Source organism: Lepidochelys olivacea (assembly GCF_965140295.1).
Source record: "Lepidochelys olivacea isolate rLepOli2 genome assembly, chromosome: 14".
In the NCBI taxonomy this organism is placed as follows: domain Eukaryota; kingdom Metazoa; phylum Chordata; order Testudines; family Cheloniidae; genus Lepidochelys; species Lepidochelys olivacea.
Window position 1 is genome coordinate 12,357,471 of NC_140424.1, and position 21,460 is coordinate 12,378,930.

The 21,460-nt window shown below is 40.7% G+C and overlaps 1 protein-coding gene across 2 annotated transcripts in view; it reads left to right on the forward strand.

Annotated features, from left to right (window-relative positions):
• CA10 (carbonic anhydrase 10) overlaps positions 1-21,460 on the forward strand; it is a 339,090-nt gene that overhangs the window by 166,786 nt on the left and 150,844 nt on the right. The window lies entirely within an intron of this gene.

The following is a 21,460-nucleotide window of genomic DNA, read 5'->3' on the forward strand; positions in this document are numbered from 1 at the left end:
TATTGTGCACAGAATTTTTAATTTTTGGCGCAGAATTCCCCCAGGAGTATTGTTTGCAGTTGTTGATTTAAACACTGCTGAGCTGAAGGTTTCAACCTTTTTTTCCCCTCCCCCCATGCTAACTTTTCTAGATCTATCTTTCATGAGCCTTTATGACTCTCTCCTTGAACATATACTTCCTATTTTGATTGTTTGATCTGAAGTTGTCACGGTCTTTCATCAAACAAACTGGTGTGTATTTTAATGGCTAAGCAGAATATGAGAGCAGCGTGCCTGGGAAAACACTCCATTTTATTACTGTTGCTTATCTTTCTACTTCCATGAGAAATAGGGAATGCGTTTTATGATCTGTAGTCCTAGGATAGGTATCTTACATTTGTGCTTGCACATAGATGCAGTGGTTCCTGGTACCCGTGTACATCATTTGGCCCACCTTTGCCCAGGCTTAAGGGATAATGCTCACAGTGGTGGAATACATAAGGCAGTGAACAGCTTTTGCAGGCCATTAAACACACTGAAGCAAAGCCCAGGCATTTGAGAAACCCCAAAACTGTTTGTTGTAAGTATAGCCCAGTGTCACAAAGAGAAGCCTCGGACAACAAGACCAGCATTAAATAAAAAGCTTTTCCTTTGCTTGGCCTTGCGAGGGCTGGAAAGTTCTGCAGTGCTGCCTTCTAATACATTCCTTCAATTGACTGAATACATCTTTCCTTCTTTTTTTGTAATAGAGTGGGTGTTTTACACAGTGTCACTTCTGGTGGAGCAAGAGATAGTTCCAGTGTAATTGCTCTGGATAAAAGCCGTGAAACCTCTTTCTTTACATCGATATGGAGGTTCATGACAGTCATTTTTTTCCTTCCACAAGTGGCCCCTTTATTCCCAACTTTTTTCTGTTCTTGCTACAATTCTCTCTCCTTCATACTTTTCTCTTTCTTATAGTATCTTTGCGACTACTTTTTTCAGCACTTCAAAGTTTTATTATCAAGAATGCTCGAGGCTGAGGCATTCAGATATTACATGAATAAGTTGGACACGGGAATGGTTATGAATCACAACACTTTTCTTATTGTGAGACCTTTGTTTATACAAGTTCCACTGCTTTTGTAACTTCACTCATCTCTGACCTAAGAGTAACCTTTTCTTTTTCTTCAGTTTGTCATTATGAACTGATTACTGAAATAGGATGTTTTTAAGGGCGTTGTCTTTTAAATGTGGTCATTTTTTCCTTGAATGTACAGACTAAGGATCCGTACAGACTGTTTAACTCCCAATGAAATCAGTTGATAAACTGTTGTTGATTTTCAGTGAGAGGTGGAAATGAAAAGTGGTCTCTGTGTCTATGGGTGCAGTGTTGTGCTCTCATTTGTGGGTGCAAATACTAGCACTCAGGTGTCGGCACAATTATTCCTGCAAGTCAGATAGTTCAGACACTAAAGTGATATTATCTGTGCCCACAATTAGTGGCTAGTACAAAACTGGGTCTGTAAAAATAGATACCAGATTAGGGCCCTATACAAAATCAGGTCCTAATTTTCTGTTGATGTGAATGGAAGTTTTACAACCAGGGAAAAGAGAGAATCCTTAATATTTCATAGAGCTTCAGAAATACAAAGCATTTCTGCTGCATAGCTCTTTGAACTATAGTAAAGCGCTTCTTGTTTATAGATCAGTCATTGGGATTATATCTTCTATCAAAAGCAAATACGAAAGGAGTAATAGAATTTTCTCAGCTTGAGTGGATGGATATCTTCAAACCATATGTTGTAAAACACCTTTCATCAGATCAAGTTATCGTCTGAATAAAACCCTGGTTGGAGATTCAAAATGGTGTTCAGCTGAATTACTTTCTTTCATCTTGTCTTTTTATTTATTATTATTGTTGTTGTTTTTATGGCAGCAATATATTTTGCATAGACTAATATACAACAATGCATATGTAAGCCTCTCTAATAGAAACACTAAAACATTGTAGGTCATTCCTGTCTCAGTTTAGCTGGTGTAAATCTGGTGCCTGGGTATGTTTATAATTATCCATTATGCCTGGTTAACCTCAGCTATTAAGCCCGATCCAGAACTGTTGGAATCAAGCTGAAAGGTGTATATACAAAGACTAAGGATATTCCTACACCTCAGCAGGAAGGTGTTATGCCCAGCTCAGGTAGACATATGAGCACTGGCTCACGCTAGGTTGCTAAAAATAGCAGTTTGGCCACTGTGGTATGGGCAGCAGCTCAAACTAGTCACCCGAGTGCGTATCTATGGGGGTCAGGCAGGGTTATACTCGGGGGCTAGTCTAAACTGCCGCCCATGCCATTGCAGCCACACTGCTAGTTTTAGGTGCTAGCTTGAACAGAGCTAGCATGTATCTATCTACTTGTGCTTGGAATTACCTCACGATTGCGGTGTAGATGAACCCTGAGTTGGTAGGCCTAAGCAATGTCGGTTTATACTAGCTGAGGATCTGGCCCTCTGCTCAATGTATTTGAATTGGCTCCCTGGGTGTTGAGGACAGAAGTGTACAGCTCTCTGTGCATTTCAATAACATACTGTGCTTTTGTGGATGAAGCTGGTACTTGTACTTTTGCCCACCCTCAGCCATTTCTCACTCTCTGTTATGATCAGAGATGTTTCCCTCAAGAGGGTTGCACAGATTCTGGTGCAGAAGTTCCATTTTCATGAGTAGTTTCACCTGCTGATAGAAATGTGGGGAAAAGTCGGAAGAAAATGGCACTTTACACAAATATTTCCAGGATGATACTTTTTTCATTATATGGAACCGTGGGTTCAGCTTTGACGAAGTGATTGGCCATTGTGACCAATGCACTCTTTGGCCTGTTGTGCATTTCATTTATTCTAGAAACGACAGACAACTTGCCAACTGCACGGTTCTGTGTATCTTTATAAAAGTATGTGTTTTATGGATCTCGTGAGTAGGTAATAGAACCTGGCTTAAACATGTAGAGAGTACTCTTCTTTGTCTTCCTTGTGATCCCTTTCATTGACTATTCGGCGTGTTCGGTGGACCATCTCTAAAAGTGTGTGGAAAGGATAACCTAGCTAATATAGGTGAGGATATGTCTTTAAGAAATGTCACACTGTAGCACTCCCTACGGGTCATTTTAGGAATAACGGTGCAAGTCTATAGCCTTGCCTGCCTTTTCAGCTGCCAGGTAGCATGTGACCCAAAGGGAAGGGTAGGTATGAGATCTTATGACCCACAAAAACCTCAGCCCAGAATGTGAAGATGAAGTGAACCCTTCTAAATGTGAATTGTGCTAGCTGAAATCCCAACATTACTTTCTCTTGAGGTCATTGTTCCACTAGAGTGAGGAGAGTAGTGCTTCCTAAATACTTCCCTTTTCCTCTCCCCCACTACATAACTACAGAGTGAAAAATAAAATATGAACCAAAATGGCTTTGGGGTTTTTGTTTTGTTTTGCTGTTTCTCTGTAGTGGAGGTAAGGTTTATTTCTGGTATCACTGGAAAGTCTGATTGTGTCCCAAGATTTTATTAGGATTTTGAACAGGATTACGCATAGAAGGAAGAGTTCTCGTTATGAAAATATGGGCCTCAGCATAGCAAATTGTGTTATGCTGGCAGACAAAGGTCTTATATTAAATTCTGTTCCTTTGGTTTCTTTACCCCTGTGTTCCTAGTTTAGTAGTGACCCTCCTAGCTTAAATGCCACCTCTGACACACTTCCAGTCTTCCACATTTAACCTTTGTATAGCTATACCAGCATGGTCTAATGCATGTAGATATTGTCTGCATACTGGTAGTCCACCCTTATCTCCCTTCCTTTCTTGGCTGACACTTGTAGAGAATAGAAGATGTGAAATGCATTTTCTTGTTTAATGTCAAATAGCTGCAACATTGCTGAGGTGTTTCTTTGTTATTCCTCACCTTGCCAACAGCTGCTCTGGGAGAATGATACTGGCTGAGAGAGGTGTTTTTAATTGCAGGTACAATATTAATGTGTGGCCTGTTGCTTTTGAGTATATTCTCATGTTGTCTGCCTCTACCTCCTTCTCTCCTCCTGTCTTGGACTCTTGATCACTTGGTACAACTGACCAAAATACCGCTGCTTAGACAGCAGTGGTGATTGCAAAAAGACCTCGTCCTATTTGCTTTCTCATTGGCAGCCTCTCTTACGCTGAACTGTAAAATCATAGAACTGGAAGGGACCCTGAGAGGTCATCTAGTCTAGTCCCCTCCGTGCAAGGCAGGACTAAGTATTATCTAGACCATCCCCGACAGGTGTTTGTCCAACCTGCTCTTTAAAATCCCCAATGATGGAGATTCCACAACCTCCCTAGGCAATTTATTCCAGTGCATAACCACTCTGACAATTAGGAGGTTTTTCCTAATGTCCAACCTAAACCACCCTTGCTGCAATTTAAGCCCATTTGGTTTTAGCTTGCCATGGACCAGTGCTGTAAAGTTTGGATCTTAATCCAAAGTTTGGTAGCATTCAGCTATGGGGGTTTGGTCTAGGCCTGTTTAGATAGAAACATAGGCTGCATAATGCTACAAGTGAGAGATCTTTTTGAAAGAAGTCCTTGTATTGTGAGAATTCTAATGTACAGGAGCCAGATGCCTATTGTCCCTTGCCCACATTTGTTGATATTTATGTGCCAAAATAAAGTGCTTGGTCCCTAGAGAGAAGGAACACATGGAGTTCTTATCAGCCTTCTGGGAAAAAAATTTAAGGACCAGGGAAGGTTGAATTGCATGTACAGACTATGATGACTCTTTGAGAAGGCAAATCCATGGCAGATAGTGGCACTGCAGGGCAGGAGCACATAGCAAAGAGCGAGATAATTTCACTTGTAGCCATTGGTACCCATTCAAAAGTAACTGCTCAGCCACGAACTCCTCAGCACCCTATCAGGATAAATTCAAGGAGACCATGCATATGTTTGTTCTGTGTATGAAGTCCTTGGACGTGTAGGATAGAGAGATTGGAGTGCAGAACAAGGAGACAAATTTAAAGTCACTGACTGTGGATGGAAGCGAACTGACAAAGAGTGGTGTGTGGGATAACGTCAGTGGGGTTGGGTTTTTACTCATACACTCTGAAACAGGAATTAATAGTAAAAGGGGAAAGTACTACTGTGGATTTTAATTAACATTTGACATACTAGTTCTCCTTTAGGAAAAAGATGGATCTTCAGTTTATTCCTGCCTCGGGTTCTAAAAGACATTCCTACAGATTGGTCTACATTTTTTCCTTTCTAAGGTTCACCTTCAGACTTTATACTGCTGCTCTGAAGTGATTTTGCTAGAGCACTGAACTGAGCATGTAACAAACACATTTAGACAGCTTTAGTAAATGTAATCCTTAAAAATCTTAAAATAATGTGGACTACTGATTTTAGGGAGTGGGGGGACTCTGTAATGTCTTGAATTATCCAGTTTTATATTATGTAAATCACTTTGTTGGTTTTATGCCAGCGATGTAGCATTTTCCATGCCTAGGTGCTGCTTTTAAGAGGTACTTTAATGCCCATCACTTTTAAGTCAATTTGTACTGTTTTTTCTACATCATGGAATCCTACCAATGCAGAAACGATGTTAAAAGATTACTAATTAGTATATTACTATTATTATTAGAATCTTGCCACAATGGCTAGCATAGTTCTTTTTCCCTGATCTTAAATGAAAATAAAATTAACATTGTGGTAATTTTATTTTTACTAGTGAGCAATTTGGCATGGGAAGCAAAAATGCAACAAAAGAGTAACACTGTCTCCAACATACTTCATTATTAGGAGGAGGGAAACAGTAATCAGATTTATTAATAGGGGATCATATATAAAGGGCTTCAAAGAGCTGATGTAAATGGAAATAGAGTTCGGTAAGGAGATTTGATTAACAACTGCTCTAATCAGCTACACCTACCTTCTAACGTTATAATCACGAGAACAATTATGTGTTCATGTAACCGCTTGAAAGAGGATTTAAATAAAAAAGCAGGGGGAGAATAATTAAATTTGACAATTTCACTAAATATGCCTGCATAGATGACCCTAGAAAAAGTATTAAAGTGATGACAGCAGCAGCTGGAGACCCTGCACCAAATGTGGAAATAGAGAGTCTAACACAGTACTGAAGAGCAAAGGGAATGATTCTAAATGTCTCATCACAGTTAATCCAAAACACATTTTTGTGCTTCCGGATTGATTATTAATGGAAGGCCCCTGGTACATTTATGTGGACCCTTGATTTGCTGAACTGCAATGTGTGTTTGTTCAGTTGGGTATCCGCCCAATAACTTGCTCTTCGAAGGGCTTTCCTAAAATTGTATTTACACAGACCTTACCTAAGAATGGGCATCCTGCATCAGACCACCAAAGGTCCATCTATCCCAGTATCCTGTCTTCCAATAGTAGCCAGTGCGAGATGCTTCAGAGGGAACGAATAAAACAGGCATTCATCAAGCGATCTATCTGCTGTTGTCCACTCCCAGCTTCTGGCAATCAGAGGCTACGGACACCCAGAGCATGGGGTTATATCCTGACCGTCTTGGGTAATAGCCATTGATGGACCTATGTCCCATGAACTTATCTAGTTCTTTCTTGAACCCCATTATAGTTTTGGCCTTCACAACATCTTCAATCAAAAAATGTTATATCCAAAAGCCGTGCTAGGAGCTGTGTATGCTACCCCTTCCCTTGCCCAAGCGCCACCTGTGAGTGCTTTATATACAGTACCAGTTGTTAGTGATGTCACAATGATCTCGTGATAGCCCAGAAAGGAAAATAACTATACTAAGGTTTACATGCACTCAAAATCTCTAAAGAGGGAGAAGGGGTTGGAAAACTGAAGAACCCCTTTTCAAAACATGTACTGAAGATTCCTGAATGCAGATCTCATTTTCATCTTACTCTCCCTAACACAAACTTTCACTGCCTTTATTAGTTTACTAAGAAAAATAGATAATAGAAAAATATCTATGCAAAAAGTACAGGAGATCTAGAACCCAACATATACAAAACAAATGAACTACCTTGGAGTCGAGAATACATTTCATAGCAAGCTGACAAAAAGCAGAGAAATAGTTGTGGAGCATGAGCCCAATTCTTTTCTTTTACACCAGTGTATGGAGCTAATCCAAACTTATACTGGTGCAAGTGTCTCCATAATGCCAAAGAAATGTAAAGGATCTTGTTGCCATTTTAATCACAGAGGACAAAGCAATGAAATATAGCATATGTGCAGCTGAAAATAAACTCTGCACCCAAAATAATCAAGTTGTAGACATACCATAAGATGTTGGAAAGAAGAATCCAACTTTTTTTAAAAAATGGTCTCTCGGTCCTCAGACATAGATAACAATTTACTATGTGTCAAAATGTTTTCCAATCGCAGCAAGAAAGAACAATTTAAACAATAAAGAGGTAGAACGTTGTGTTTGAACTTTGGAAACAAAGACTTGAGTAATGGTGGTGACACAAAAATAATACTGTTCCCATGAAATTTGAGACCACCTATTCCCAGATACAAGCAAAGGTAGTGTGGATACTATCCACCTAATATGTGTGGAGTACGATATATACAGGTGACTTTTTCGAGAACTCTTGGTCTCTGAGAAGCTACTTCCAAAGTTCCACAAACTCCAGCTTGTTCAACTGAAATCCTAGACATACCTCTCACCCGTCCAAGGTTGGATGTGATATGTATCAAAGACCCAAAGTTAGGAACAGACAAAACTGCTCATGTAGGAAACTCAAAATGCTGTGAGATCAAACCTTTAGTGTAAGTAACTTTCTTTAACCTCTGGGGTTTTTTTATTTCTAGTGATTCTTTTTTTCTAATCTAAATAATTTTCAGCAGTACAAGTGTGGAACATTGGTGACTTTGGGTCTAAAATGAATAATGCCCTTTGAAATGAGAGATATTTGAGAGAGATGTCATAGGGTAATATATATCTAACAGAAAGTATGTAATACGGGTAATTGAAAAATGCATATCAGTCTTCTACAGTTGAGGCAATCTGCCTAGTCATCTATGCATTCCTCCCACTTATACGGCCCCATCAGTTCCAGATAATGTCAGACAACATGGTGACCCGTTTCTTTTATACACAAACAAGGCAGGGTGAAATCTCTTCCTTTATGCATAGAAGTGATCAATGTATGGAACCGATGCATCAGGAACCATATCACGCTCTCAGGAATATACCTATCAGATGTACAGAACTATCTGGCAGACAATCTCAGTAGTCTCTTCTTCACAAAGTTACACAAATTTCATCCTAGTCGCCATCATAACCACCAGAAGAGTGAGTGAACTAGGAGCACTCCTGGCTGACCCACCATATACCATGTTTCATAAGGAGAAGGTTTCCCTGAGCTTCCCCTGAAATTCATCCCGAAGGTGATTTCCGAGTTTCACTTAAATCAGCCTATTCGCTTACCGGTATTCTTTCAAAAAACCTCATGCTTCCGAAGAAGAAGAGACTTAGCTCTCTTGACATCAGATGAATGGTAGCCTTCTATCTGCAAAGAACGAAATCTGTGAGGAAAAGACTTGTTTGTTACTGTGACAGGGAACAAGCATTATCTGCTCAGGGACACTCTAAGTGGCTCTCCGACTGTATCCTCCTTTGTTATCAGCTGGTGTGTATCACTCCCTTGGACAAAGTGCAGGCCCCTTCCACTAGAGCACAGGCAATCTCTCTCTAGCATCTTTGAGAATTACCTGCACTGAATATTTGTAAAGCAGCTAACTGGAACTCTAGTCATACCTTCATGAAAAATTATGCCTGGGTCCAGGGTTTTTCTGCAGATGTTGTCGGGACAGCAGTATTACAGACATCTATACCTATTACAACCTTGCCTTCCTCTCCTCCCCCACTTTGAATCCTGCTTGCCAATCACCCACATGTGAAAAACACAAAGGGACCAGAAGTCAAAGAAAAAATAGACATTACTTACTTGTAACTAACTGGAGGTTCTTCAAGATGTGTGGTCCTTATCTCTATTCCATTACTCACCTTCTTCCCTTCTGCTTCAGATCTTTCTGATTTGCAGTAAGATAGAAACTGGAGAGATGTCTGTCTGTGCCACCCCATATACCTTCGGAGGGGAGCAACTGCACAAGTGCACACCAGTAGATGCTACTTGCTAGAAATCTCTGGTCTCAGGTGCATGAAGCATGTGACTACCCAGGTGTGGTATACAGATAGGGACCACACATCTCAAAGAACTTCCAGTTACAGGTAAGTAATCTCCATTTCCTGCAAAAATCATTCTTTTGGGAAAACAAGCCCATTTTCCATCAAAAATGTTTTGAAAAGAAAATTTTTCATTAGTTCTAGTCTTTTGTGAAGTAATTTATCATTGATGGCAGTTTTATCCTCTGCTAAATTATATAGCATACTTTTATTACAGTAAATATTTTCATCATTTTCTTCCCTTGTATTTTCACCTGTGCTGTACTCACCACAGTTAATATGAAATGCACAGTGGTTTGAAATTGATGCATGAAAGGAAGATTGATTTATTTCATATAGTGTACAGTCTATTTTAGTATTCACATCAAGCACTCCTCTGTTCCCTCCACATCCATATTTTACAGCATTTTAACTGATTGATTTGATTTGACCCATCACTTTGATGGAACCCTTGCCACGGAGGGCACATGTGCATACCCCACAAATCATTTACTTGATTTGTTTCAAAACTGTTTAGCTTACCCTTAGGTTATTGTTGTGAACTTCCGGCCCTTTGATTTTGATCAGATTAACCAATCACGTGTGTTGCTGTCTGAGAGTCCCAACTCCGCATAGATGAAAGCTTAGTGTACTAACTCACTGCTCCCATCTTTTTTACAGCATTTATACGGTCTGGGTCAAATCCTTCTATCCTTATTCAGGTCAAATTCATATAGAGTGAGTAAGAACTGCAGGGTTCAGTCCTATACACACATAATGAACCTTGTACAGATGCTTCTAAATCGGATGAAGTGTCATCTCCTGTGTCAATTGCAGAGGCAAATGGTGTTGATACTGGTGGGTGAGTTGGTACTGAGGCCCAGAAGGTGTCCTGTACTTGCACGGGTACCTGAGGTTGGTAAGGATGTTGAGTTGGTACTGACTGGAAGTGTATCTGTGTACCTCAAAGAGTAAAGAGGAGCAAGAGCTACCTGCAGAAGAAGAAACACCACCTTATCTTTTGCTGATGATTTCAAAGCCTTTCAGGACCTTATGAAACATACAGCTGAGACCCTATATATTCTGCTGGAGGAGATATCAGGATGGTTAAAGTCACGCATGAGAACCAGAGTGTGCGATCTAGTAGCTTCTGCGAGTTGCCGGAAGAAAGCCTCATCCACCTCATCCCCCTGGTCCGGTGGTCTATAGCAGACTCCCACCACTACATCACTCTTGTTGCTCACACTTCTAAACTTAATCCAGAGACACTCAGGTTTTTCTGCAGTTTCATACCGGAGCTCTGAGCAGTCATACTGCTCCCTTACATACAGTGCTACTCCCCCACCTTTTCTGCCCTGCCTCTCCTTCCTGAACAGTTTATAACCATCCATGACAGTACTCCAGTCATGTGAGTTATCCCACCAAGACTCTGTTATTCCAATCACGTCATGCTTCCTTGCCTTCACCAGGACCTCCAGTTCTCCCTGCTTGTTTCCAAGGCTTTGTGCATTTGTATATAGGCACTTGAGATAACCTGCTGATCGCCCCTCATTCTCAGTATGAGGTAGGAGCCCTCCCCTCACAGACGTTCCTGCCTGTGCTTCCTCCCGGTATCCTGCTTGCCCACTTACCTCAGGGCTTTGGTCTCCTTCCCCCGGTGAACCTAGTTTAAAGCCCTCCTCTCTAGGTTAGCCAGCCTGCTCGCAAAGATGCTCTTCCCTTTCTTCATTAGGTGGAGCCCGTCTCTGCCGAGCACTCCTCCTTCATGGAACACCATCCCATGGTCAAAGAATCCAAAGCCTTCTCTCCGACACTACCTGCGTAGCCATTCATTGACTTCCATGATTCGACGGTTCCTACCCCGGCCTTTTCTTTCCACAGGGACGATGGACAAGAACACCACTTGCGCCTCAAACTCCTTTATCCTTCTTCCCAGAGCCACGTAGTCCGCAGTGATCCACTCAAGGTCATTCTTGGCAGTATAATTGGTGCCCACGTGGAGAAGCAGGAAGGGGTAGCGATCTGAGGGCTTGATGAGTCTCGGCAGTCTCTCTGTCACATCGTGAATCTTAGCCCCTGGCAAGCAGCAGACTTCTCTGTTTTCCCAGTCAGGGTGGCAGATAGATGACTCAGTCCCCCTGAGGAGAGAGTCCCCGACCACCACCACCCGCCTCCGTCTCTTGGGAGTGGTGGTCGTGGAACCCCCAACCTCAGGACATCGCATCTCATGCCTTCCAACCAGCGGAGTCTCCTTCTCCTTTCTCCCCCGAGACGTATCATCTGGTCCACTCTCCGCAATGGTAGCTGTGGAGAGAACATGAAAACGGTTACTTACCTGTGTCTGTGTTGCTGGTACCCGGACATTCCCCCTTCTCTTCTGGAGGTCACACGTTGCCAAGCTTCTTCGCTGGCCTCTTGGCTCTGCTGTGCAACCTGCTCTAAATCTTTAGAGCTTTGTGCCTGTAGAAGCATATCCTGACTTTTGTCCAGGAAATCCTCAGATTCTCATATGCAACGCAGGGTCGATAACTGCTCTGCTGTTCCCCACTGCTCATCCCTCCACTCACAGGAGTCTCTTGAGGCAGAAGGTACAATCCCTTCCATCAATGGAAATGATCAAATGTATCCCATCAGACTTCATTGGGAAAGGATTCTATACCAGGTATTTCCTGGTCTCAAAGAAAACCTGTAGGGGAGAGACCAATTCTGGACCTCAGGACGCTAAAAACCTTTGGCTGCATTCAGTGATTCTAAATGGTAACCCAAGCAGCTGTAATCACCCACCCAGACCTCTCAGTGCATCGCCTCAAGGTGTGGCTACTCGGTGGTTCTCTGGTATAGAACTAGACTGCTCCCTAGAGGTACAGACAGGGCTGTTGCATAGCAAGAAACCTGCAATAAGAAAAATTTACCTGCTTCCAGACTTAGTGCAGTCACTGATCTGTGCTTCCTCTCAAGTCTCACATAACACATACACCCAATTACCTATTCAGTTTTAAAAATCACAGATGATCCCTGAGTTCAGTTAAAGTTCACCTAGCTACTAGCACTGCCTTTCATTCCCACATTGAGTGGTTTTCCATCTTTACCCACCCAACTCTGACAAGGTTTCTCAAAGGCCTCTTGCCTCCAGCTAAAGAACCAGTTCCACTGTGGGACTCCAACTCGTCCTCAATGTGCTGAGAGAACCACCGTTTGAACCTATGGTGAACTGTTCCTTCCTCCATCTATCTCTTAAAACCTCATTCCTTTTAGCCATTCCCTGGGCCAGGAAGGGAGGGGAGCAGAGATTGGAGCATTGATGGCTCACCTGCCATACGGAGCGTTCTATCGTGCCGAGATGACACTTTGCCACACCCTCTCTTCCTTCCTAAGGTTTCCTCAGAATTCCCCATCAACCAAAAGAGTCACCTGCTTGTATTTTATTCCAAGCCTCACTCTTCAAGAGAAGAAAAGAGCCTTCATAGTCCATACCTGCATCAAATTTCTATTCACTTCAAAGTGTGTCTCCCCTGATACTTATTTTCCATTCTCAAGCTAGGATCTGACAAAAAGTAAACATTAGAAAAACTGTGGTGGCTACTATTATTTTTAAGTGTCTCAATTTACAACCAACTTGTCAGAGTAACTTTAGTTTTGGTGGAAAAACTGCTTCTGTTGGCAAGCCTCACTATTGTAAGAAGAGCTCTTGCCTAGGCAGAACTGGGTCCATTAAGGGCTTTACCCAAACTTTTTATTTGAATTGCAGAATGCGTACTCCACTTAGGAAGGAAGGAACAATCCGTTGCATACATACAAAATGGGAAATGACTGCTTAGGGAGCAGTATGGCTGAAAGGGATCTGGGGGGTCATAGTGGATCACAAGCTAAATATGAGTCAGGTAAGGTAGTGCAACTAACCCCACTTTACAGATGGAGAACTGAGGCACAGAGACTAATTCATTTGCCTAGGGTATCTGTGGGGGAGCAGGAATTCAACCCAGATCTTTCACCCCCCAGGGTAGTTCTGTAACCATTGGACGACCCTTGGTCTGTATGTAAATGTGAAATAAAATGTTTGATTTTTTAATTTAAAAAATGCCGGTACAAATGCAGAGGAGTGGTCACAGGGGTGGGGCTGGAAAGTGAGCCTGTCCTGCATTCACTTAGCGCAGCAGCTCCTGTGGCTCCTGTCCTGTGGGGCAGCATCCAGGTTCCAGCTCCAGGCATTGTGACTTGTTGTCATGAAAGACGGGCCAAACCTGAGCGACACTGCAACCCCGTGCACCAGGTTGCAATAATACTCAAATTTGGCCTGGCTGCTCTTCCCACCCCTGGTCACAATGGAGGGAAGTTGGGTCAAACCTGAGTCGTATTGCCACCCTATGCTCCAGGTGGCGATGCCCTGACGGGGGAAGCAGGCTTGCAAGGTGGGAGCAGCTTCTGTGGGGTGAGTTTATATCAGTCAGGGACAGAGACAAGTCAGACAAACAGAAGAATCATGGTACCCAGGACTTTTTTCCCACCATGAGAAACCTGCAGCGCTACTTACAGCCATGTTATGAAGGTATACACTCCCCACTAGAGCACCTCCTTGTGGCCCAGCGTGAAGGGAGAAGTTCTCTCCCATTGGCTTAGAGCGTCTTCATTAAACTGCGTTTTAAGTGTAGACCTGCCCATCTGGCCACACTTTGGGTATTGTGTATGCTATCAACCTTAGCTTCATTTGCTTTTTGTCATCTTTGTCCCCAGTACTGCAAACCCTTTAGCGTATGAATGGAGAGTGGGAGTGTTTACATGAAAAACACTACAGGGTTTGGCCCTGGAACAGTCCCGGAGTTTTTGCTGCTTTCTAGGGTTTTAGACCTCTCCCCTAGTTGGAAGAATTGCTTCCAGAAAGCTTTTTGCATGTCAGTTAGTCTTGCTGCTGTGGGGTGGGTCTCTCTCAAACTGCATCCTAGGTGCTTCTTCCATCAGAATGGCCAACCGCTGTGCCTTCTAAGCTATTTTTACAATAACTCATGGTACAACTAACTCTGAAGTGACACTTTTGCAGGTCAGCAGAACTGTCCCATTGAGCATCAAAACCACTATTCCGTGCTCTTTCATTTTGGGGACTAACTCCCATAGTCCATACCTGCGTCAAATTTCTATTCACTTCAAAGTGTGTCTCACCTGATACTTATTTTCCATTCTCAAGCTAGGCTCTGACAAAAAGTAAACATTAGAAAAACTGTGGTGGCTACTATTATTTTTAAGTGTCTCAATTTACAACCAACTTGTCAGAGTAACTTTAGTTTTGGTGGAAAAACTGCTTCTGTTGGCAAGCCTCGCTATTGATCAGATTACATGTTGAGTTCTGGCTATGCAAGGAAAGGGGCAAGAAGTTTAGTCTGTTAATAATGGAAGTTTAGTCAGTCATTTGACACTTAATATTAAACCCGCTGGAGCTGATGTTCCGTATTTACATTACTATTTAAATTCCTGATAACTTCGCATTAGAATTTAGAGTTTAATTAACTAATCTTTGATTCTGGGCATGAGATTTCAACCAGGAGAAAAGAGCAAATTAAATTTAATCTCTTTTTTTAAGAAAGTAGCAAAAAAAAAAAAGTGAGCCGCCTTGAATTCTGGTGAATACCTCTAATTTTAGGGTGTCATAATTCAGAACCCCTAGTCCAAATTGATTTCAAATTTGGGAGAAAAGTTATTTCTCGGTACCAGAGCTCACTTATCAGTTTTGAGGCCAATATCCTTTGCTTTGTGGATTCTAGGATGAGGGCAAAAATTGATCTTATAATGGAAATTCAGATAAAATCTTAGTCCCTGATTCATGTAAGTACTTAAGTGTGTGTTTAAATCCATCCTTGTTCAGGACAGAATTTACGCACATGTTTAACTTCAAGTCAACAGGTACTAGTGGGAAAACTTCCCCGAATTGGAACCTTAGCTATAGAATGGGTATCATATCCCAGACTCTTACTATTTCTCTTTCTCTAAATGGAGATATATTTTTCTTTAATTTAAATATTTAAACAATTTCTCCACTCAGTTGCTATAAATCTCAAGACTCGGAAGCCATTTATAACTTTCTGACAACTTTCTGAATTCCCTTTTCATACTTCCATTTACTTTTAACATTTCATTTCACTTTGTGTTTACAGATAGACTGAAATTATTTTAAACCTCCTTAGAGGGTAATATAAAGATCTTAAATAACAGATTGCAATTTGTTCACCTTTTGTGCTGGACGTATTAATGGTTAATGACTTATTTGCTGTTTTACATGGGTGCTTCCAACTTCTTTTTCTTACAACAACAGAGGTCTTTGCTGAAATGGTCATACCTGGGTTATGATGGAAGCTATTCTGCCATTATGTTTACGGTACAGTGTATGTCAAATAGCAGTCAAAGTAATTTGGGCATCACGGGAAATATGAGAGATTCTAGTGCTTTCTGTAGAAACCTTCAAATTCCCATTTCATTAAAAATTCCACTCTGCAGCTGGTAGCAGAGATTACTGTGTTTCACCATCTGTGCAGATTAATGTTGACTAAAAGAGAGTGGGTGCAACAGATGAGATGGCTGGCTTTGCAGATAAAACAAAAAAACTCGAAGTAGAATATCTTTTCTCGACTTTTGCATCTTACACCTGTTTCATTTTAATCGCATGACTAAATTGTTTAAGGCAAACAATTCCAGCTTTATAAAAAGCTGATTAATTTAGAAATTTCAGATCATCAAGCTGTTTTTGGACTTGTAATTGAACACTGTTAGTAATGGGAATATTTGGACTTCATTAGGAATTAGTTGAACACCTTGCATTATACCTTCTGCTAATCTCTGAATATGATTTCTTTACCCAAGCACCCACAATGGCACCAATTCGTGATACTGGAGAATAACACCAGATGTGCTATAGACTGGATTACCAATGAACAGCTAGCATTTGGAAACTCAATTGATTAAAACCCATGCTACTGTTGTTTTTATTTCCATGCCCTTCTTCTCTGGGAGCCTTTACTAATCATTCCCGAGGGCAGCCACCTTGTTTACGGAAACTGCATTTTTAATCAATTTGATGTCACTACATATCCTACTGTGTTACAATTTTCAAATTACATTAGCCTAATTTTTATCCAAATGCATAACAGAGAACAAAGGAAATATAGTGCTGCCTTCTTGCTGCACATCAAATAATGAAACAAATTGTTGGCAATGATCATTGTACTGGGTTTCATCACTAAAATTAATGGATTTGCCAGGAAATGGGATAATAACTTTGATTATTTCTTGAGAGCAAGTGGAAAGCAAAAACGGCAATTAAGGTAACCTTGAACCTCAGCGTTGCACTGCACCTCGGACCAGATGGTCATTTTATGCTTTTATGGCATGTGGGAGGAAAAGTGCATCCATTTAGGGCTTCTCCCCACCAGGGTAAAAGGTATTTTGTTGTGTTTTTAAGCTCATTAGCGAACACATTTTAACCCTCTAGTGGAGACAGGGCAAGTTGTTTTGTAATCAGAGCTTCTGATTTTCAGTTTTACCAGATAAACACTGATAAAACACCCCCAATACAAAATAAACAAATGAAATAATAAAAAATGAAATAGGTAGTGGTCCAATAAACTCCAGAAATTGTTACTGGTAGGTAAGGGCTTGTCTACACAGAGCTGTAATGCAGACTACGAGGCTGTGATTTCTTAAGATTAAACTTCAAACTAAAATGTGGTGCATTAGTTGATCCGCGTAGACGTTGCTGGGGTACGCTAAAGGTTCCTTAATGCACATTAACATTGGGCTGTTTGAAACAGTACAATTTTAAAGCGCACTAGGTTACTCATCACAGTATATACAAAGAGAGAGCCTGGAAAACCCCCAATGTTTGGACATCTACATAAAACTCAAAAATTGATTAAAAAAACAAACAAACCCAGAAAAACTAAATTAATAAATCCGCCAAGCCAGACGACCTAATTTTAATACATGTTGGCTGGTCAAAGGTGAAACTAAAGAGGGGAGCCTAGGAATCTTTTTGTTTTCATTTCCATTCATTGCACCCCTTGGTTCAGGCTGTTATCACTGCTCTATTGTTAGCTGTAATTTGTGCAGTTCTTCCAGTAGTTTATCTTAATTATTCCTAAGGAGTAACAAACAAGCCAGCAAATAGTTTGGGGCTGTTATTTCAGTAATATGTAATAAACACACATTGCTGGGAGCTTCAAAGCTTCTCTGTTTCCCCTTGTGATGGAGGATGCCTCTTCAGAGTCATTACTCTCTAGATTATATTTCAGATAGTCAGTTTCAGCTGGTGCATAAGTGTAAGAAATATAAATATTGTCTCTACTTTCTCTATTGACTGCATAGTATTTTGTAATTTTACCAGCTTGAGGAGCGCATAACTCTAATTGTTCTTCTAGTCTCTTATTGTGTTTTCTCACTTCCATCTCTTGATTTATTTGAATGTTTTCCTGAAGGAAAGAAAGCTTTCACTTAGGAAGCAAAATAAAATATCTTAACTGAGAGTCAGTCCTTTTGTAGTGCATCTTGCATATTTGTGTTGCTTTTTTGTATCTTAAAATATTTGGAACGACAACACAAGTAGAATAGTCTCCATGGTTTTAGATCTGACTAATAATATTTATTAGGTTTCAGAGTAGCAGCCATCTTAGTCTGTATCCACAAAAAGAAAAGGAGGACCTTAGAGACTAACAAATTTATTTTGAGCATAAGCTTTCCTGAGCTACAGCTCACTTCGTTGGATGCATGCAGTGAAGTGAGCTGTAGCTCACGAAAGCTTATACTCCAATAAATTTGTTAGTTTGTAAGGGGCCACAAGTACTAATATTTATTAGTGTTATGATGAGTTAGATGCTCTAGAAACATTGTTAAGATAGGAACAATTTAGAATGAAAGGGATTAAAATATATTGCTGATAGAAAGGTGCAATTTGTGTAGCTGTGTGGGAATTGAATTTTCATCTCATGGAAAATTCCGATGTTTTTACTTTTATTTTCGTCCTAAAATTAAATGACCATTCAAAATAGATCAAAAAAAATTTGCAGAAAGAAAAATTCTGAAAAATTTATATTCAGAAATATATATATAAACCTGCTATTTCTAATAGAAACAAAACACTTTATTTCAAACTTTCCTATCAAAAATTTGAAAAATGTCTTTGAAAAATTCCCACAATTTTTTTTAATTTGACCAAATTTTGGGGCAAAATTTTCAGTTTTTTGAAAATTTTCCTCCCACTCTAATGATTTGCATTTTCTTCTTAGCTGAGACATTGTATCATGCACATTTCACTTTAAAGTGGAGCAGGTGGGAGCTCAGCTAAAAGGGTTGGGTAGCAGCCCTTCACCTCCCTGCATTTGCTGAACAGCACTTCCCAATAATGCCATCTTTTGCCCGGCTGGTGTAGTGAGAGCTCCTCCTCCTCTTTCAGTCTGCTTAAACCACCGATCCTGTCCTGTGGAGATGGTTGACTGCTCTTTGGCTTTGAAGGTAACAAGTTACCTCTTGAAGATAACTTTTGCCAATGGGACTTTAACCTGCAAGGACATATGTCCCATGTGTCATGAAAATGACAAGGAGGAATGTTCTTCTACAATGAAAATATTGGAGAGAAGTTTGTACTATTAGCATAATGTGTTATGAAATCCAGAGGGGTTGCATGGTCAGTAGCCATGACTGGTTGAAATTTGTTTCCTTACCTGGAAGTTACTGTATCTCTGTGTTTATCTAAGTGACACAAAACTGTAGGAAAGATTAAACTTCAAACTCCAAAAATTAATGGGACGGGGTAGTGATGGCTAGTGGATGCACGGGGAAAAAGCCATTATCCAAGAAAATAATACCCTAACTCTTAGCACAATACTTGTTTTCAAGACAGACAAATGCTCTCCAAACACCCTGTGTGGTAGGTAAATACAATATCACTATTTTACAGAACAGGTTGCTGAAAAGGAAGCTAAATGAGTTGCCCAAGGCCCCAAAGTGAGTCATTGGCAGAGTTCGGGTTATACCCCTGAGGTTCCTGATGCACAGCTCAGAGCACAATCCACTAGACCATGCTGTCTCTTAGCATGGAGTTTATAATGGAAACTCAGCACTGTGGTGCCAGCAGCCCGTTAAAATTATAGCAGGAACTTTTTGAGGAGTAGCGGGTCTGTTCAGTCTTTGCAAACCAAATTTTTTTTTTTGTGTAGTCCACAGTTCATTTTAATATAGCTTTCTGCCAAGCAAATAATTTATGGAGCTCATTAAAGCACTTTTGAAGGAATAAAAGTCAGATTTTCATGGAAAAGCAGAAGAAAAATCAGTTCTTTTCGTAGAATCATAGAATATCAGGGTTGGAAGGGACCTCGGGAGGTCATCTAGTCCAACCCCCTGCTCAAAGCAGGACCAATCCCCAACTAAATCATCCCAGACAAGGCTTTGTCAAGCCTGACCTTAAAAATATCTAAGGAAGGAGATTCTACCACCTCCCTAGGTAACACATTCCAGTGTTTCACCACCCTCCTAGTGAAAAAGTTTTTCCTAATATCCAACCTAAACCCTCCCCCACTGCAACTTGAGACCATTACTCCTCGTTCTGTCATCAGCTACCACTGAGAACAGTCTAGATCCATCCTCTTTGGAACCCCCTTTCAGGTAGTTGAAAGCAGCTATTAAATCCCCCCTCATTCTTCTCTTCCGCAGACTAAACAATCCCAGTTCCCTCAGCCTCTCCTCATACGTCATGTGTTCCAATCCCCTAATCATTTTTGTTTTAATGTGAAATTTTTGGTGATTGATCTTTCACTTCTTCTGTATATGACTTTGAAGTGGTTAGCAGTATACGGTATGGCTAAAAACCATAAGTAATTTTTATTCTGCTTTTTATTTTACTTGTATGTGTCCATTGTTCATTTTAAATTTGTTTTATGTAAATTGGGTCTCCTGACATGAACCAAATAAAACAAAGTTAGATTAATTGGCTAATTTTCAAAGACTCATTCTGTGTTGATGGCAATCTTTTCATGAATTTTTTATTATTCTCTTGTTTAGTGTGCCAGTGATTTTCTCTGAAAAGATGGGGAGTGAGTTTCTTATGAATATTTTGGGTGGTGGACTAAATTCAGCTTTGACATAAGCAGGCGTAACTCCCATTGATGTGAACTGGAATTTCACCTGCTTTATATATTTTTTTAACTTTAAGTGTAGTGTAATCCAGATTTTCTCGCACAATGTTTGGAAAATGGGGGCGCTAGCAAAGAACAGTGCAAGCTGCTCGGTTCTGACCACTTCTGAAAAGCTGGCTGTTTATTTGGTAACTAGGAGATGCAGGGGCTTTTGCAAATCTGGTCAGTGATTAGTACGAAGAAGGTTGCTCCATGCTAGTGGAGTTTCTGCTGTTACTCAATATTTGTATCTGTTTTTTTTTTTTTAATTTACTTCTGTGGGACTTTGTGAGCGTAAAGCTTTGCACAGTTGGGCTCTCAATTAATATAAATTTGATTGATCAATTGTACCATGTATTTTCATTTGCAGAAAGTGAGTGAACATATGTTGTTAGGCCCAAATCCTGTTTGTCTTATTCATGCAAGTAGTCACACTGGCTTCAGTGGACTTCTCAAATGAGTAACCAGGTCAGAACTTGGCATTTAGTGGTACCTAAATATCTTGTAAGAAGCCATGAATAATGTTCAAGTACCCTTCTGATGCTCAATAGCATGATTTTTTGCTGTGCTACTCTCTTGGATAATCTGATTCAAATTAAGTGTCTTCACTGGATCTTGATACAAGCTGTTTCTGCAGATCATGCCCTCAGCTGTTACTATCTCTTTTTTAGTATGAGTAAAGAAATCAGTCATTGTGCTGTCAGTGGAGGGTGAATATAAATTAAATACTTGAGAAGAAATTATGGGCTAGTTCTGCTTGATGCTTCATAAATTAAAGAGCTGAGTCTTTCTTACTTGCTGATCATCTTCCAGATTCACAGTCAATTTCACGTGTCTAAAATTCAGGGAGATGGTTATTTGAAATAGGGTGCCTGTGTATTTTAGAGGAATTTGTCCCAGTACAACTACATAAATATAGTTACCCATTGTGACAAAGTTCCTCCTCTGCCTCGGTGGGTCCTGCGCTTATTGGCGGATTTGCTCGCCTCAGAGATTCCCAGCAGCCCACAGTTTGGCCACTTTTGCTAGTGGCTCAAACCTGCCGTCCACTCAGCTAACCTCATCACTAGCCAGCATGGGGGAAATGGAGAACAATGTCTCTGTGTCCCACCTAGTGGGTCGGGAACAGGCCAGATCCCTTTCCAATTTAGACCT